Below are 19,893 nucleotides of genomic sequence, written 5' to 3' on the forward strand. Positions count from 1 at the left end.
TACTATAAGTGAATTTTCAGACAAAAGTATCTGGTGCTTTATTATTTAATATTAATCATTTCCCTTCTCAACATATTCATATAGTCATTTTAAGAACACATCACTCTTAATGTTAGGGAGAACAATTATTCAGTGGAATGGCTTACCTCCAGAAGTTGTGAATTCTCCATCAGTGGAGATTTTAAAGAAGAGACTGGACAACCATTTCTCTAGAATCATATAGGATCTCCTGCTTAAGCAGAGATTTGGATTTAGAAAACCTTCAAGGTTCCTTCCAACTTTGTTATTCTGTTTCTGTTATTTTATTTATTATTTATTATGAAATTCATTTGCCGCCATCTCGTATCAACAACTCTGGGCAGGTTATTCTTGACTGCCCTATCAGAGGAATCAATTCCTACCCCCAAATCCAGCAAGCATGAAGAAAGAATTAAAGGGCAAAAATTGGGATTCATCATTAATAAATAGTTTTACTTTCCCCCAATACAGACTATCTTATAAGACTCGCTATACTGTGATATGAAGTTTATCAATGAAAACCTGACAAGGCCTATAAGATGTTCATTGAATGGCCACATTTTCCATTTTCCAGAAGTCAGTTTCAAATTCTCAGCCTTCAAATTTACTTTGTATTTCAGCTTCAGATTTAAACTTTCACAGATAAAGTGGATAGCATTAGCGGCTGGTAAAGCATCACTGCAACAACTTCCTGGCATTGGGGACATTCTTATCTGACAGGCACAGCAGCCATATCCTTATCTTGTAAATATAAAGTATCAATCTGCATCTTTCTTGAGTTTGAAGGTCATGGACAATCATGCTCATTAACTGATATGAATTAACATAAACCCACTCAATTAAAAACAAAGTTTAATTTATACAGAAAATATTTCTCTTGAATAATTTTACAATTGGAAACACAAAGTAGCTCCCATTTTGTTGGTATCTTTATAATTGTCTGGAAATGGGCAGACATTCTGTTTTTACAATCATATGTTCAAAATGTGGAAAGGAACCAAAATCTGTCAAAAATTGTGTAAAATAAACAACAACAATTTTAATGGGCTTACTCTTTGGTAACCTCCTGCTTATTAGAACTATGTCCTAAGAAAAATCTGACTGTTCCAGTCTTGAACTGGTTTCAAACAGGCAATGGAGATCTTTGTTTTGCCCACTTTTCATGCTTGTTAAAGGGAAAAACATTCCCTTCAAATTAAACACATTTTAAACACTTTCTTGACTTTAGGCTTTGCTGTATATATTTAACAGGAGTATTTTTTTTTAAAAAAAATGAACAAAAAATAAAATCTGAACCATTCAACTATACATTATATTTATTCCCAGCATTCAGGGTTTAAAGTATTTTTGGACAGACATAGATGAACAGCTTTCTGTAATTTTTATATAGCTTCCCACACAGAATGAAGTAAAACTAAGGGGGAATTTAAAAAAAACAAACCAAAATGATGGCTGCAAATGTGGTTAAACCCCTGCTCCCTTTTTCACATGGGGTCAGAAATGTGAAAGTAAGGGCCAGATTGAATCATATGGTTATGGCTGCCATCTTGATTCTTTTGACCACTCTCCCACCTCATGTGAAGCCATGTCTAGTCAATTTACTGTCTTCCAGAGTTTTTCAAAGATTCTGAAATCAAAAGGCCAAAGCATTAATAACAGCCCTTTTCTGTCCCCTTTTCTCTTCTCTTCTCTTCCTGCATCTTATACAAATGCCATTTTTTCCTCCACTTTCTTTTCCATTGAAATCAGCAGTAAGAGTCCAGCATGTAAGAGTTCTTGGAAATATCTTAAAGAAAACATTGACAGTTTACTTAATTCATTAGTTGTACTAGTTTGAATTAAAGATACCAGTCCAATTGTTGAATCTCATTTTGAATGGCCCCCTTCCCCCTCTACATGTAGCAGACCATTTGTTCCTATTGGTACCCCTACTCTTGGAAAAGTCCCTGGAGCTTTCTCCAAGTTGCTAACTGTTTCCTTCCCATGCATTCATTTTTACATCTGGAATTGCCAGATTGCTCATCTTTGCATCATGAGGAGAATGAAGACCTAGTATGACTGTTAGTGCCAGAACATCTGGAGACCACTTACTTCTTTGGGATGGGAACCTGGAACAGTTTTTAAGCAGCTGGCCTTATGGCTTCATTGCTGAAAACTGTGTTTATCCAGAGTTGTTAGGTTTTTCACACAAGAGTTTTCGATGTAGCTGAAAAGGGACTATACACTCCTCCATTCCAAATTTACACATCACGGGTATTGACCTTATATCACCTTTAAAGATCTCATAAACAAATTTCTAAACAAGTGGTTGGAAGACTTTAAGACTGCAGGATCATATTATTGTTTGAGTTACTAGAATTCTATCTTGTCACTCCCATGGGAACTAAATGTTACACCATGTCATTTAGAAGAAAGAAATGAATAAGGGAGGAAAAAGAAATATGTAAAGCTATGCTTGATGTGGAAAGATTGGGCAAAGGCAAAACCTTTCTCCCTGTCTCACAATATTAACACTATGGGTCATCCAATCAAAATAAGAGCCCTGGTGGCGCAGCAGACTAAAGCACTGTTATTAACATCAGCTGCCTGCAATTATTGCAAGTTCAAATCTCACCAGACTCAAGGTTGACTCAGCCTTCCATCCTTTCTAAGGTAGGTAAAATGAGGACCCAGATTGTGGGGGCAATAAACTGACTTTGTATAAAATATATAAAAGTATGAAGGCTATTGCTTAACACATTGTAAACCGCCCTGAGTCTCCGGAGAAGGGCGGCATATAAATAAATAAATAAATAAATAAAGTTGTGAGTGCTGTAATGGATAAAAGGAATTGCTTTTCACACAGCATACAGTCTAAACTATGGATTTCACTACCACGAAAGATTGTTAGCAGTGACCAACAATTTAGACAGCTTTAAATGGGGAATAAAGAAATTAATGACTATCATAGTAATAAGGATTCTATGGGACTTTCAGTACTAAATAAATTATAGCACAGAAATTCCATATTCATTTGTAACACTGTGCCCTCTTTTAACTATCAGTGGTGTGAATTTTACAAATTTCATAGAAAATCTAAGTGGGAAGCTTAGCATCTGGCTGAACTCTGTGACAATAAAGAGCTGGACTGGCTATCGTTTGGTCTGACCCAGCAGGATTCTTCTTATGTACTTAACTGATGCTGCCATTTGTTTCAATGTCTCACATATTTTTCCCTCAAAGATATTTATCTACCCTTAAATTATCCTTTCCTCTCTTTTTTTGCTTTTCATCAGTTTAATCTTTTCCTCCCGCATAGGTCAATTATACGCAGAAAAAGAGTTTTATGGTATCCACCCAGTAAGTTTTTAATCTGCTTTCACAACTTGCTTTTTTGCAGAATTAGAAAGCATTTCTTTCTCTGCCAGGAATTCTGGGAAAATGAGAGAGAGAGCTATTGAACTTTGTGGTGAGAATAAGAGCAATCCTGTTGGATCACATCAGAAACCCAATTAATCTGGCATCCAGCAGTGGTCAAATGGGTTCTTCTGGAAAGCACTGGAGGCAGCAGCGTTGTGCAACTGAATAGAGATCACCTACATAGGACAAAAGATGTTAGGAGGAGGTGGGGTCCCAGTTTTCCAATGACAAGAGAAACAACCCTCTATATTTCTACATGATTGGAAAGGCTAATCATGCGCAACCAGGGGTCTTTTTGAAGTACGAGAACCAGAAATAATAAGTATCTGTTTGTGATTTCTCACTTTCTTCTTGCAAAATCCTTTTCTGGGAAACTTTGAATAATTCATAAACAGAGAAAATTTTGTGGGTTGTTTTTTTTTTTTTTTTAGGAAAAAATACTTGATATTTTTCTATAATTCTGAAGGATCAACTTATTTATATAAAAATTACTCAGAAATTCATCACTGTGAGTGGAACATCCAATGACCAGAACAGAATTGTATCTTAGCCAGGAAGCTGGACCTTGTTTTAGTATAACACACACATACAATATTTTCAGGCTTGAATAATGTGACCAAAATAAAGTCCATATCCTGTGACTATGATCTGTACACACGTATCTGTAAAAATGCTTCTCTTATGTGTTATAGACTTGTACAGAAGATTCAGAATTCCTTATTGTGGTATCAGACCCTTTGACCTCTTTGAGCTGATGTTGCATATTCATATGTATATTTTCTTCAAATTATTATGTAGAGTATTTTGGAAGACATTCTGAAATGGCTAGCATGTTCTGGTAAGAAGAATTCTGGGACTTCTGGTATGGAAAACAATGAGGAGCATGGTAGAAAATTATTCTCCTTTTTTCAATGTAAGACTCTTCAAAGATCATTCTTTGAAGATAATCTTCCCTCCACTCCACCATGAATTAAAATGTTTTGGTCAGATTACAATTGTTACATGTAGGAAGACTGGGACTGTTTAAAATTTCACATCCATGAAATTTGCTGTATATGGAGGTGGCCAACAATTAAGAATCTTTATATTAAGCCATAGCTGCTGGCTACAAACAGCCATCGAGCACCTGTTTTGCAGTTTCCTAAAAGATATCCAGCTTTTGCCACCAACATTTAGAAGAAAAATTGCTGAGTTTCATCCATGGGATTTTTTCATTTTTTTTTTTAAAGAAAGCAAATGTTTGCCTTAAATATATGAGTCATGGGCTATGGTCCTTCTGCTCTTTAAAGACAAAATTATTGTTGTGTTAAGCTGCACTGTGCTTGTAGGAAAGTGATCCAACTGTCCAACCCTTTTGAACTACTCAGACAGTAGTCTGCATGGCTAGAAATATTCAGAGCTATAGATAGTCTTAATAGGGATGCAGTGGCTCAGTGGTTAAGACGCTGAGCTTGTCAATCAAAAGATCAGCAGTTCAGTGGTTCGAATCCCTAGTGCTGTGTAACGGGGTGAGCTCCCATTACTTGTCCCAGCTTCTGCCAACCTAGCAGTTCGAAAGCATGTAAAAAATGCAAATAGAAAAATAGGGACCACCTTTGGTGGGAAGGTAACAGCGTTTTGTGCGCCTTTAGCATTTTGCCATGCCGGCCACATGATCACGGAGATGTCTTTGGACATTCAGTGCTGGCTCTTTGGCTTTGAAATGGAGATGGGCCCTGCCCCCTAGAGTTGGGAATGACCAGCACATAAGCGCAAGGGGAACCTTTACCTTTACCTTTATAGATGGTCTTCAGGACCAAAGGTCATAAACCATGATTAGCATTTCCTATTGAGTAAGACAGGAAAAATAAATAATTTGAAATGATATTGCACATTGTTCAGAAAGAAACCAGATTTATTTGATGAATATAAACAAGCCAATCAACATCAAGCACTTCTCATACACATGATAACAGTGTTATACCGTAGTACTTAACACTTCTACAAGACATTAATATTACAATGACTGCTCTAAAACATGCCCACTGATAATTTCTAAGGATTCCTTAGTTTCATATCAATATCCTTAACCACATGTCAAGTTCACAATCCAGAACATGCCACTCACTTGAAGAAAATTATTACAAGAAGCACTATCAAATGAGGATCAAAGATAAATAGGGAACACGGACCCCTTGTTGCATAACATTACATTCAAACAACCACTCTACACCAAAGAAAAATACAGGTACATGTTGTGACACATCTGAAGTCTTTTTAGAATACTACTTCAAAAGAAAACCAAACCCACTTTCAAATAAAGGTCAATGTGCATTTACATGCATACTGGTTACATAAAATTCATTTAAATACAAAATTCATTCTGTACATGTAAATGAAAGAATGTGCAGTACAAGCTTGACCCTACAATAAAACAAGACTACTCTTAAGTATTAACCAAAAGGTTTATTTGATTTTTTTAAACATTTTAAGGGGGAAGTAAACTACCAAACATTGCTCAAATAAAATCTCTGTCCAATGTCACAGTGTTTATTGTAAACCCAGAGATTCTTTTTATATATATATTTATATATATTTGAAAAGATCCCTCCCCCCACACATTGTAGAATTCCATGACAAATGGAAAGAAAAACAAAACAATACTAGAGAAAATTTTCTTATACTGGGTCTAAGTCTTAGGCCTTGATAAAAGTTAGGAACAATAACCCCAAATAATATTTGAGACAAATTTGGCACACACACACACATACATACATATATGTATATATAAATATTTATCTATACAGTTTTGTTTTTAAGGACCCTATGTTTTCCTAGTTTATTTCCTACTTCAAGTATTCAGTTGCAGAATTAAGGTAAAGACCTGACAGTAAAAGACCCAGAAGGCACAATTTTCCTTAAAGCTCTTTGTGCACACGGCATAGAAATAAATATTCTACTTCATAGCCTTTTTTTTTTTCATTTACTTGGTGCAGATATCAAAGAACATTGCAGAAGATTGTGTCCAGACCCTGGTCCCTTACTAGGACAACAACTTTGTTAAAAGAAACATGTTGAGTTGTCCAAGTTCACAAGTGCAACATTTGTCATATGTGCTAAAGAAACTCCCAGGAGTTTTGTTTTTTGAACAAACAAACAAATAAACAAACTCAAATGGTTGAAAATTTCATTGGTAGTTAAAGGACAAACTTTTAAATCATATATGAACATGGATTATCTACGCTATACAGATTTTGTACAGATTTATTATTCCATGTTATTAAATGGAATGAAAATCAAGCAGAGATTCTACTTGTATTCAGTGGCTCCTTAATTTCATCAAGAATGATGGTGCAACCAACTAATAGCTTACTGTTTTCTTCAGAAATCATAACGTCTAGGAGGATTGTTAGTATGTATGGCTCATACAGGATACGTAGATTTAATTGCACCAACCATTCAAAAATAATGCCAACATATTTTCTAAATTCAGTGCAAGGTTTTAGGAATATCCGGTTCAGAAACTGTTTTCCTCAAAGAAGCAGAGCGAGAGAGAAAGAAAATAAACCACTAAGATTTAAGGCCACACATGTTTAATTTCATGGGGAAACAGCCTACCAAGCATGACTGCTGCATGACTTCCATTCATTTTAACAAAGCCCAGCACATATCATATGAAATGAATGGAAGTTTCACAACAGATGTGACTGGTGGATTGCACGCTTTTTAAAAAAGTATCTGCAGATAGTCAGTGTTCACTTACATGAGCCAGGAAATGTTCTTCCCACTGGCAAAAAGATGTGCCAGCCAATGAACTAAATGTTTGCCTGCACATATGTGCTAGACAGAAGGAATATGCTCGTTAAAGAAAGAGCCTTACTTTGGGGATTCAGCACTTACTTAACCATAAATAATAATCTCTCACTACACAAAATAGTTTCAAGGTGGTCCTTCCGCCCACCTTATTTCTCCCTCCTGGCATGTGCTTTAACATGTTCACATCTATCAAAACCTGTTTAATGATGGAGATCAACTTTAAGTTAACAATACTTTTTTTTTTGTCAATATTGAAAATGCAATATCAGTTATGAAAAGCATTGCTTCCCTTTTCAGGAAACAATGTGGAATGCTCCTTTCCGGTAAAGGAGACTCACTGCATATATTGAATAATCATGACATCTTATTTCAATTATAAAAAGTAAGAGTCCCAGCTTTTATATAAAAGACTGTTGTGCTGTGCCTTTGGATGACTAAGAGTTGATGTATCTCCTTAGATGCTTGTGCATAAAAGTATGCACACATGCTCCCTTCAAGCTTTTATCATCCAGGTATACAATGACCCCTGCATAAATAATTTTTCAACAGCTTAACTGACAATCCTATACATGATTCTCTGGAAGTAAGCTCCATTCAGTTAAATGGAAATTACTTCTAAATACTTATGTATAAGGTTTCATTGTTAGATGCTCCATGCATTGTAAGAGACACATACCATGTTTGCATATGCCAATATATATATATTGATTTCATTTCCAACCTGGCCCAGAGTTTAATACTGGCGGTTACAGTATCAGAATGGGTAACTACAATAAGAAAGAAGAGGAAAATAAAGGTATAGTTTTTGTTACCCTGAAAACCAATATTACTGGGCACATGATATTTTGAACATCATTATGCAACAGTTTTCTAATACTTATAATAACTGAATGCTAAATGATACTCGAGAAGAAATCAGCTCAAGATTTCAACAAATGAAATTTGTTACATTACAAATTTCATTACAACAGATGAAATTTCAACTGCATATTAAAAATAATAGAAATCAAATGAAATATCACATCTCAATGAACTGTTTTAGTAATGTTCAGAGCAGATAGTAACTCAGTTAAAAATAGTGAAATAATTCATGTGACCCCCATGAAAGGAAATGAAGTTCTTCTGGTTTCCGATCAAGTCCCCTTAATTGTTTTCCAAAGTATCTGACTTCATAGTAGATTGCAAGAAATAATGGAGAAGACACTTATTTATGCAGCATATTTTTAAGGGTAACCTTTTGGGCTCCCTCCCCACATCTGTAGTCTTGCTGGGACAGTGTTCCAAGAGTGGCATTCACATCCAGAATCTGGTAAATCACATTTTTTTCTTCTCATCTTTCAGTGCTGCATATGCTTCTTTCTCCAGCTCCTCTGATAACTGCAGGAAAACAAGAAATCATCTAAAATGTTAGTTTTCATGATGTTGAATGATTTAGTTCAGCATAGGGAAGGCTGTTTGAAGCTGCAACTTTACATAACTTACATTTGCCTCCGAGTCAGATGAGATTTGGCCATTATGATCATGTAGGAATGTATAATGAATATAAGCAACACCCATAATAGAATTACAGAATAACAGAAGGGACCTTGGAGGCAGTTGTGGTATTAAAAGAGCCTTGGTGGCGCAGCAGACTAAAGTGCTGTTAAATAGCACCAGCTGCCTGCAATTACTGCAAGTTCAAATCTCACCAGGCTCAAGGTTGACTCAGCCTTCCATCCTTTCGAGGTAGGTAAAATGAGGACCCGGTTTGTGGGGGCAATAAGCTGAGTTTGTATAAAAAGAACACCGCTTTGGGGGGGGGAAAGCCCTACTAAGCAGGTATATACAAAAGTATGAAGGCTATTATTTAACGCATTGTAAGCTGCCCTGAGTCTCCGGAGAAGGGCAGCATATAAATTAAACCAATAAATAAACAATATTCAGCTGGTTTGCACCGGTTTGGGCAAACCGGTTGTTAAATTACCACCCCCCACCCAATCAAAGTGGATCCTGGATGCTGCGCTGGACTGCTATGGAGAAATGGGCAATGGAGCAGCCAGCACGAGGGAAAGAGAAGGCCGCTTTTCCTCTTTCTTCTCCTTGCTGCTCCTCCTGCCCTTGTGCCAGTGGCTCCATTGCCCATTTCTCCATAACAATCCAGCGCAGCATCCAGGATCCACTTTGATTGGGTGGGGGGTAATTTAACAACTGGTTCGCCAGCATCAGGTTGGCCATTGCAGGAGGCTCATCCCATATAGCGGAGCTGGAGGACAGGGATGGGCCATGCCTCCCACAACAGCCAACCTGGCCCTGGGTGAACCGGTTGTTAAATTATTTGAATATCACTACTGCTTGGAGGTCCTATAGTCTAACCCCTGCTCAAGCAGGAAACCCTATCCCATTTCATACAAATGTTGTTCAATCTCTTTTTAAAAAACCTCCAGTGTTGGAGCACCTACAACTTCTGAAAGCAATTTGTTCCACTGATTAATAGTTCTAACTGTCAGGAATTTTCTCCTTGGTTCTAGATTGGTTCTCTCCTTGATTAGTTTCCATCCATTGCTTCTTGTCTTGCCTTCAAAGCCTGTGCTTTGGAGAATAGGTTCTTTTCCTTGTGGCAGCCCCTTAGATATTGGAATACTGCTATCATGTCATCCTTAATCCTTCTTTACATTCAACTAGACATACCCAATTCCTGCAACTGTACTCCGTATGTTTTAGCCTCCAGTGTCCTAATCACCTTTGTTGCTCTTCTCTGCATTCAACATCTCAACATCTTTTTTATATCATGTTATGGTCCGCCAGTGGCCTGCGGAGCTGGCAGCAGAGTTGGACAGTGAGAAGGCTGGGGAGGAACACGGGCCAGTCCTGGAGTCTGGGGAAGGCCCAGACGAGGGCTCTGGATCGGAGGCAGAGATCGGGCCAGGGCCATCTGGAAGTTATGTGCAGACTCCGGAGCCTCCAGAGTCGGACATCAGTGAGGCAGAGGAACAGGGGGAGCCTATTCCCAGTGCTCACATGCACAGAGCTGCCAGAAGGCAAGAACAGTTAAAACAAAAGGGACGACTCGGGAGTAGGGCTTGGAGATGATTGGCCCCTCCCATAAGACATAAACGAGGAGCAAAGGCATGTGGGCCTTTACAGGAAGCAACGTTGTTCGTGCTGGCTGGTTTCACTTCTGCAGCTCCATTTTGACTCTGTGTTCTGGGTGGCCTTGCAAAGTTAATTGCCAATTAGTCTTGGCAGCATGTCAAGGGAGATAAAGGTGGGTGCTTATCAGCCTTATCCCAAAGGACTGTGGCAGACTTCTGTTGGACTCTTTTCAACTATTTGGGACTCATCTGTGAAAGAAGAGAATTCGCAGCCATTGAAATAAAAGAGGATTTTTGGGACTCATTGTGCGCTTTTACTGTATCAGGAAGCCTAGGTCAGAACATATCATGGTGACCAAAACTGGATGCAATATTCCAAGTGTGATCTTACCAAGGCATTATAAAATGGTATGAACATTTAGGCTGTTCTTAGAAAACATGTTCATATTGCAGAATACATTTTCAAGGGAGATCTTATATATTCTCTTGTTTTATTTTATTTAAATGTAGACAATGCATTATTTCTAAGATTTTGAAGTCAGTGATATTATTAATCTTAACAAAGACATCTTTTGTTGCTATTTGAATTATTTGGGGGGGGATTCTAAATTATTCTGAGTTGAGAACGGCAACACACAACATTGTGGTAAAAAAAAATTAATTGATTAAATTAAAATATCATTAGCATAATTGTGCCATAGGGGGAGAGAGGTCATGATCAAGAGATGACACAAACATCATCAGGATGTAGCAAAAAGGAGGAGAGATGAAGAAATGGAGGATGAAAGGGGTGCAGGACTCCAGAATTAAAAAGGAAATGTACAGAATGATGAGACAAGAAAAGATGGAGGAGGAAAGGGAAGTTATGTGGCAAACGCTAACTATTGCAACAATTCCTCGACATTTATTTATTTATTTTATTTGTCAATAACATATTAGGTAATATATATAAGCATGGATTTGATACATAAAATAGATACAAATAAAGGAAACATAAGGCAGGGACGGTAGGCTCGCTGGTGAGCTTATGCACGACCCCTACAAACCTCTTAGGAATGGGGTGAGATCAACAGTAGACAGATATTGATAGATAGATATTGAAGGCAATATCTGCCTTCAACAACAAAACTTCAACAGAGAAAGAGTTGCAAAACCCTTTTAATATTTCTGTTGATGTAGGTGCCATGGCCAAAGTTTGCCTTCACTATTGTGTGTTCCTATTCCCTAGAGAAGCCACCAATTTTTCCTGTATGAAGGCAGAGTCAGAATAGGCAGTTTGCAACCTCTACTTAATGAACTCTTCAGTTCTGATAGCAATGATGAACCTGTTGCAAATGAGGAAAGGATAGAATCCTTCTGGGATGACTTCTGGTTGGCGACCCACGGCGACATGGTGCTGAGAGAGTGACCGCTACTCCCAGCGCCGCTAGTCACCATGATTTCGGGACCCTTTTCGGGCACGGAGCCTGGGGAGCCTCGCGGACGTTAGAGAGAGCCAGGGGAGCAATAAAGCGAATTACAAACACTTATCACAAGACCGGGCGGCTCTGTCAAACCAACACGTGTGAGTCGGCCATTCAATGGCGGACCTGAGGCTGTGGTAGCCAGCAACGAGACAGGAGGTGAGGAAGATCAGAGGCTGCAGTGTTGAAATTGGATTAGTTCACCTTTCCCTGCTTATGTGAAGTTGACATTGGAAGAAGGGGCCGGCGGAGTCGGGTGTGAAGGGCTCAGGGTGGTAAGGAGCGGCGACTGGAATTAGAGAACGGACTGAAAGGCTATAGAGCCCGACAAGCCGGCAGGGAGAATAAAAGATTGATCAAATTACTTGCGCAAAAGAAGACCGGTTGGCATAGCAAGTAATAAGAAATAAGAATCCAGAATCCAGAAAAATCTCTTTTTTGCTGTTCATAGCCATAGAACTATCGGAGTGAAATCAGACGGAGACTGGTTTGTACCAAAGAACAGGAAGTGCAGCCATTACAAAGACCTGACAGGGCGATAACTGAAGAGGCTGACTCACGGACAATCTAGCAGTGGAAAATACCAGAGAGTGCCGATTTGATCAACGGACCTAGAAAAAGGGGAGATTTAGAAAATATTGGAGGCTGAGCAATAAAGAACTTTACATATTTTAAAAGGGGATAAAAGGGGGAAAAAAAGGGAAAAAAATCAGGAGAAGACCTTCCAATCCTTATAGTAATTTTGATATTTTTGATACCTTTTGATAACCATACTGTCTAATATTTTGATATTTTATATACTTATATTAATTGTCAACTCTTAAATTAATTAATTTTTCATCTTTTTTCATATATAGCATACATATTTATACAGTTTCCTATACTTATATATAACCGTATTTATTTTTATTTATAATATCTACCTATATTAACTTACGTATATATATATTTACATTTATGTAATATTTATAGTTTGAAACTAGTTTTAAGAAATAAGTTGGGCATAGAGAATAAGTAATTGTGATTGATTCTGGTAGTAGTGTACTACTTTATGTTATTTACGTTATTAGGAGAGGCTAGATAAATATTGTACCTTAGGAGAATTTGAATTAATTACCTGCAAACATACTCAAAGTAACATTAGATAACAGATAATAACAGATAAGAAGAGGTGGCAATTAGTGAATGATAATTTGGAGAAACATTGAGAAAATAATTAGAGAACAAAAAACAGTCCTGAAAGAAATGACAAGCCTGTCATCAATGATTCTGAAAACAGGGAAGAAGACATCCTCCAATCCCACTATAACCATGACCTCTCCAGCAACCCAGAAATCAACGGAAGGGTTGTCCAAAATGGAAAAATCCACAGCAACACCGACCATGCAAACTTTGCAATCAACCTTGACTTTAATTCAAGAAACCATGATGATTATGCAAGAAATAATGTCCAATAATCATGCTGAATTAAAAACAGGATCAGAAGATGAACGAGATCCAAGTTTCAATACACAACAATGAACAAAGGATACTGAAGGCGGAATCTAGAATAGAGCAAAACGAGAAGAAATTAGATACTGTGGACCAGAAGCTTATGATGCAAAATAGGGAGTTAGAGGATTCAATAATCCAGCTGGAAATGGACAGGGCATCCTTCTACCTACGTTTCCAAAATATTGTAGAAGACAAAGAGGAGGACTTGGGACAGATGATGACAGAACTAATCACAGAAGTACTTCAACAAGACAAGCAAGAGATAATCAAAGAACTGGACGATGTCTATGGAGTACAGACAAATTATGCAAGGAGGAACAGGCTTCCTAGGGAAATGCATGTTAGATTCACGAGAAAAAAAGTGAAAGACATCCTGTACAATATGGCAAGAGAAGAACCAATTACATACAGAGGAAAAGAAGTGATAGTTCTAAAACAGGTTCAAAGAAGAGTGAGGGAAGTGAGAAAGGACTACAGATTCTTAGCTGTACAGCTAAATAAAAGGAATATATTATTCAGATGGCTGCTGACAGAAGGGATGCTAATCACCTGGCAGGGGAGAAAAATAAAAATAGATAGTCTGAGTACAGCACAAGACTTCCTCGACCAGCTGAGAGGAACGGAGGAAGAACAAAGTAGTAAAGAAGAATTAGAAGCAACGGCATTAGAAGAGGAAACCTCACACCAATGGAAAACTAAGGAAGGACCCTCGGAGGAGAAGAGAACAGAAGAAAAGGAAGACAAAGAGGCCAAAGGGAAAAAAACAAGACCACTAAGAGCTGTACGAGCGAAAGAAACTAAAACCGGACGAGGAAAGCAGGAATGAACGATTGGAAACTAATATCAGTAAATGTGAATGGACTAAACGATTATAAAAAGAGAAAACTAACACTTACAAAATTAGTAAAACAAAACGCAGATATAATTTGCCTACAGGAGGTGCACATAAAAAAAGAAGAGGGAAAATGTTTAGAGTACAAAAAATTTGGAAAAACGTTTACCTCATTAGCAGAGAAAAAAAAGAGGGGGTGGTAATCTACATCAAAAAAGGAATTGAAGCTGAGCAAAAATATAATGATACAAAGGGAAGAACTTTAATGATCAAGGTTAAGAGAGGGAACTCCAAAATACTATTAGTAGGTTTATATGTTCCAAACAAAAAACAGGGGGAATACTTCAAAAAACTTCATGAGCAACTAGGAAAAATGGACTATAATGAAATTTATATAATAGGTGATTTTAATGGAATAGTAGACCCGAATAAGGATTATAAAAGCAATAAAATTAATAAAAACAAAAGGGCAAAATTACCGAGAGCCTTTTTTGACTTAGTGGATGAATTAAATTTAATTGATATATGGTGGACCCTACACCCAAATAATAGACAGTATACATTTTATTCTAATCCTCAAAAGTCATGGTCTAGAATCGACATGGCATGGGTCAGCAGGAATCTTGGATTAGAAATAGGAACGACAGAAATCAGCCTGAACACATGGGCAGATCATAACCCCTTAGAAGTAAAGTGGAAGAGTGCACAGAGGAAGAAACAACAGAGATGGAGGTTCAATGTGAAATTGTTGAGATATAAAGAATGTGTAGACAAACTTAAAGAAGAATTAAAGTTCTTCTTCAGAGAAAATGAAAACCAAGAAACTCCTCGTGCAATAGTATGGGATGCAATGAAGGCCTATCTGATATCGTATAGTGCATATAAAAATAAAGAAAAAAGAAAGGTCCTGGAAGATCATCTAAATCACTTAGGAGAAGCTGAAAGGAAACTCCAAGAAAACCCGGGAGATAAAATAGCAAAAGAAAGTTGGCAGATGTGGAGTCACAAACTGAATATCATAGATCAAGAAGATCTGGCACATAAAATAAAAAGAACAAAACAATACTATTTTGAGAATGCCAACAAGTCGGGTAGATGGCTGGCTTATAAATTAAAAAAGGAAAATGAAAAAGGGACAATTCATATATTAGAAGACTCTAAGGGTAATTTGTTAAACAAGAAAGAGGACAAATTAGAGATAGCTAGGGAATATTATGAAGCCTTATATAAAGAAGAGGAGATCCCAGAAGAAAAAATAGAGCAATATTTGGCAAGCGAAGAGCTTCCACGGATAACAGAGGAAGAAAGGGAAACGCTCAATGGAAAGATAACAGTTGAAGAATTAAAAACAGCGCTCTCTAAACTCAAAAACAACAAATTGCCAGGCCCAGATGGATTCCCAGGTGAAATATATAAAAACCTAGAAGAAATATTACAACCAAAATTAGTGGAAATTTATAATGAGGCATTGATGGGCTCCAAAATTCCGGATTCATGGAGGGAAGCACATGTCACACTACTGCCGAAAGAAGGTGCCGATCTAAAACAAATTCAAAATTACAGACCAATTTCTCTCCTAAACACCGACTACAAATTATTCATGAGTATAATGGCGGAAAGAACTAAAAAAATATTGAACACTTGGATACATAAGGATCAAAATGGATTCCTCCCAGGGAGGCAAATTAGGGATAATCTGAGAATTGTGTTGGATATCTTCGAATATTATGAAGAACACCCAGGAAAGCAGATGGCCTTAATCTTTGTAGAGGTCTAGAAGGCATTCGACAATTTAAATTGGAACTTTATGATTAAACAAATTAAGATAATGGGATTTGGAACAAATTTTGAAAAGATGATAAAAACTATTTACGACAACCAAAGGGCGAGCATTTTATTAAATAGAGATAGGACCAAAACATTCCAGATCAGGAAGGGGGTAAGACAAGGATGCCCCCTATCACCATTATTATTTATTTTGGCCTTAGAAGTTCTGCTATGGAAAATCAGAAACAATGAGGAAATTAAAAGGTTAACGATTAGGAAAAAGGTATATAAAACGCAAGCATTTGTGGATGATGTAGCCTTGATTTTGGAAGACCCATTAGAATACGGACAAAATTTTTTAGAGGAATTGGGCAAATACGGAGAAGTAGCAGGATTCAAATTGAATAAAACCAAAACCAAAATATTAACTAAGAATGTAACTGAGGTACAGAAGAAAGAGATAGAAGAAAAATTGGGACTACAGGTTGTTAAAAAAATAAAGTATCTAGGATTCTGGATAACTTCAAGGTGTTCATCTCTAAAGGAAGATAATTATATCCCCTTAACTAAGAAAATAAAACAAGATTTGGACAGATGGAAGAAAATACAATTGTCGCTCCTAGGCAAAATAGCTTCGATTAAGATGAACATCCTCCCAAAATTACTATACTTGTATCAAACTATACCTGTAAATTTGGATAAGAAATTCTTTTCAGAACTTAACAAAAACATTAGGAAATTTGTATGGGGGGGGGGGGAAGACCAAGGATCTCATTTAAAATCTTACAAGGGAAAAGGAATTTAGGAGGATTTGGACTCCCCGATTTGGAAAAATACTACAGGGCAGTCAATTTAGTATGGATAAGGGAGTGGGCCACTCTGGAAAATAAAAGGATCCTAACTTTGGAAGATCACGACTTACAGAGAGGGTGGCACACATACCTATGGGACACAGAGAAGAAAAAGAAAACATACTTTCATAGGCATAAAATTAGGGATACCTTAATACAAACATGGACTGCAATTAGACAGCGATATTATACAAAAGTCCCAAAATGGCTCCCCACAATGGAGGCCCTGATTTATCCCAACAGATGGGGAATGGAGAAAATGTGTAGATATAAAGACATCCTAGATGGAGGAGGAAACGTTAAATCTAACGATGCCTTGAGAGATCAAGGTATCAATTTAGACTGGTGGACTTACTTACAAATAAAGTCTAGATACTAGAAAGACAAGGAGGAATGCGGCTTAGAACTAGGCTCTAATGGGTTTGATAAGGTCTTGATGGGAACAGAAAAAAAGATATTGGCCAAACTATACAACTACCTATTAGATGAGGATAGAACAGAGGATACAATTAAAAACCAAATGGGAGCATGGGAGAAGAATATTGGACACAGCATAAATTTTAACGAGTGGGAAGAGGCATGGAATAAGAATTATAAATTGACCAGAGCAGTGACTTATAAGGAAAACCAGTATAAAATGCTACACAGGTTGTATCTAGCCCTTGCTAGGCTAGCAAAGATGTATCCAAATATACACCCAAATTGTTGGAAATGCGGTCACGGCCAGGGCACCTTCTTTCACATGTGGTGGACATGCCCCGATGCGAAAAGATATTGGAGCAAGATTTGGAGATGGTTACAAGAAATAATTGGAAAAGATATTGAATTGACACCTGAAATATTTCTCCTGGGAATAGTAAAGAGGAACTATGGAAAGAAAAAGATACACCTAATAATATATATCACTACAGCTGCTAGACTGGCATACACACAACACTGGAAAGAGAAAGATCTGCCAACAGAAGAACACATAATTAGGAAAATATTGGAGTGCGCAGAGATGAGCAAGCTAACCCATAAAATAAATGAGGATGAAAATTCAGATTACTATACTGTTTGGGGAAGGTGGTATGAATGGATGAATGATAAAATAAAAGAAGGAGAAAAAACCTGCAAACCAAATCTATTTAAATTTACTTCATGGATCCTCAAGACAGTGCAGAATTGAGAATTTGGTACGCTCTGCAATGATGGAATTTGTGAAATTGTTGAATTATTGGAGGAACTACTATGATAACAAAACCATACCTTACGTCCCATTGACTTGCAAAATAACAAAATTGAGACATGCCAGAGGCTAGCATTTAAATATGAGAGAAGATTTAATGCACAAATTACCAGTGAAATCATCACCATTATACCGAATAACACCAAAACTGATCCAATATCATAGCACAGTATGCTGAAAAAACATTGCTTCTATAATATCTTTCAATATACTTTTCTTTCCTCTTGGAGCTTATTCTGGCATCATCAGCTTCAAATGAGGGACAATAAAAAAGTAACAGCAATGCCCACAGTACACACTTACATTAATTAGTCTATGTATGTGTACATAGACCCTTATCTTTTGTCCCTGATCCATCCAAGTCCATAGTTTATAATATCTGGGCCTATACTGATGTTAATTGCTTTTGTTGGAGTTTCAGATAGGTTGGGAGTTTCTAAAGTAGATCGGATTACTAGTTCTGGCACATAAAAACTTTTCAGGCTTTTTATGAAAACTGTAAGTCATGCCTTGCAGTTTGTGAAGGGTACATAGCTCCCATTCCTTTGTGTGCTGTGTATTGCTCAAAGAGATATATAGACACAGGAAGCCCTCACATGAAATAACAAGAAGCACATGTTCCAACTATAAGAAGGATCTATGAGCCAGTCCCCGACATTTTGGCACAGGTTGGGAACTAAATAAAACTGGTTTACAATTCCCTGATGTTCTTGATATTTTACAAGGTGGAGTAACCCAATAACTTACACTCCGATACTGTTAAAATTAACTTTCTTCTCAGCTAAACAATCAATGAGGTTGTATAGTTGCAATTGAAATATAAAATACAGATTTGTGCTTTGGCATTCTCATTAGCCTCAAGAACAGTGGCAAAATTGCTGTTGTTGTTATTGTTGTTTTGCAAAAACTCTCCATCATTTGATTAATTAATCAGAGCATAGCATAAAGGTTTTTGTTTTTATTTTTAAACAAAAGAATAAAATTCTTAGAGGAGAAAATGTTTTCCACCTGCTAAAGTTGAATGACACATGTTTCTCTTTTTGAAAGTACAGTATAAGGAACCTATAGAATACCTATACATAGCCATAAACACAATCATAGCTATAAACAATCTCTATCTATATTGATCTCAGAGAGCGCATTCGTCTGAAAAGTAACTGCAACTCTAAGTGCAGTATTCTCTAAGTGTCCATACAAAAGCAGATTATGGAAGCTGAATCAAGAAAATGAAGATATGGCACAAGGACTTTAAAAAATTCTTTTTCGCACCTGGATCACATTTCCATGGATAGCCAAGAGATCCTCACATTGGCTAGGATTCTGGATTTTATTTATTTATTAGATATATATATATGCTGCCGTATCACAATGGAGTGATTCTAACTAAGTAGCCACTATGACTCTCAGATCCTTTGAAAGAATCCAAAAAATAAATACCACAAGAGGACCTAAAGAGGCAAAAGATTTAGTAGTTTGTAACTATTCTTTGGGTTGTTTTTCTTTTGAGTGAAGGCACTTGCCTGCTCAACAGACTTTGACTTCCTGCCCTTCTCCTTTCCAGAGTGATTTGCAGAAAGACACTGAGAGAGAGAGAGAATCAACAGAAAGGGCAAATGGGGAAACTGTTTAATAACGGTAGTAAAATGCAAGCTATTTTTGACATCTGTGTTCATGTCCATTTGGTTCCAGATGCTTTCCAAATGTTTGCAGCAAGCACACGGGCTCAAAAACATATCCACTCACCAAATCTTAAAGTGCTCCTTTTTTAAAAACAGGTTTCGCATGGACATGCAATACAGGCAAAATAACTGACATAATATGATGAATGTGTGAGAGAAGAAAAGCAAGAGAAGAATGAGGAATAAAAGAAAGTGGCTGCATTCAGAAGATAATATCTCCCTTCATAAACGGAACTATGAATGAGATCTAGGCAGTAGTGGGTTTCAAAAATTTTTACTACTGGTTCTGTGGTTGT

At 37.1% G+C, this 19,893-nt stretch overlaps 1 protein-coding gene across 10 annotated transcripts in view; it reads right to left on the reverse strand.

Moving 5' to 3' along the window:
• Window positions 1-5,290: 5,290 nt before the first annotated feature.
• ERC2 (ELKS/RAB6-interacting/CAST family member 2) overlaps window positions 5,291-19,893 on the reverse strand; it is a 622,345-nt gene continuing 607,742 nt past the window's right edge. For all 10 annotated transcript variants that reach the window (XM_087887861.1, XM_087887858.1, XM_087887855.1 and 7 more), the window contains one exon: window positions 5,291-8,589. The gene's annotated coding sequence lies outside the window, so the exon portion shown is untranslated. The remainder of the gene's footprint in view (window positions 8,590-19,893) is intronic.

This window comes from Pantherophis guttatus, chromosome 2, assembly GCF_059756535.1.
Source record: "Pantherophis guttatus breed Tessera chromosome 2, ASM5975653v1, whole genome shotgun sequence".
Lineage (NCBI taxonomy): Eukaryota > Metazoa > Chordata > Lepidosauria > Squamata > Colubridae > Pantherophis > Pantherophis guttatus.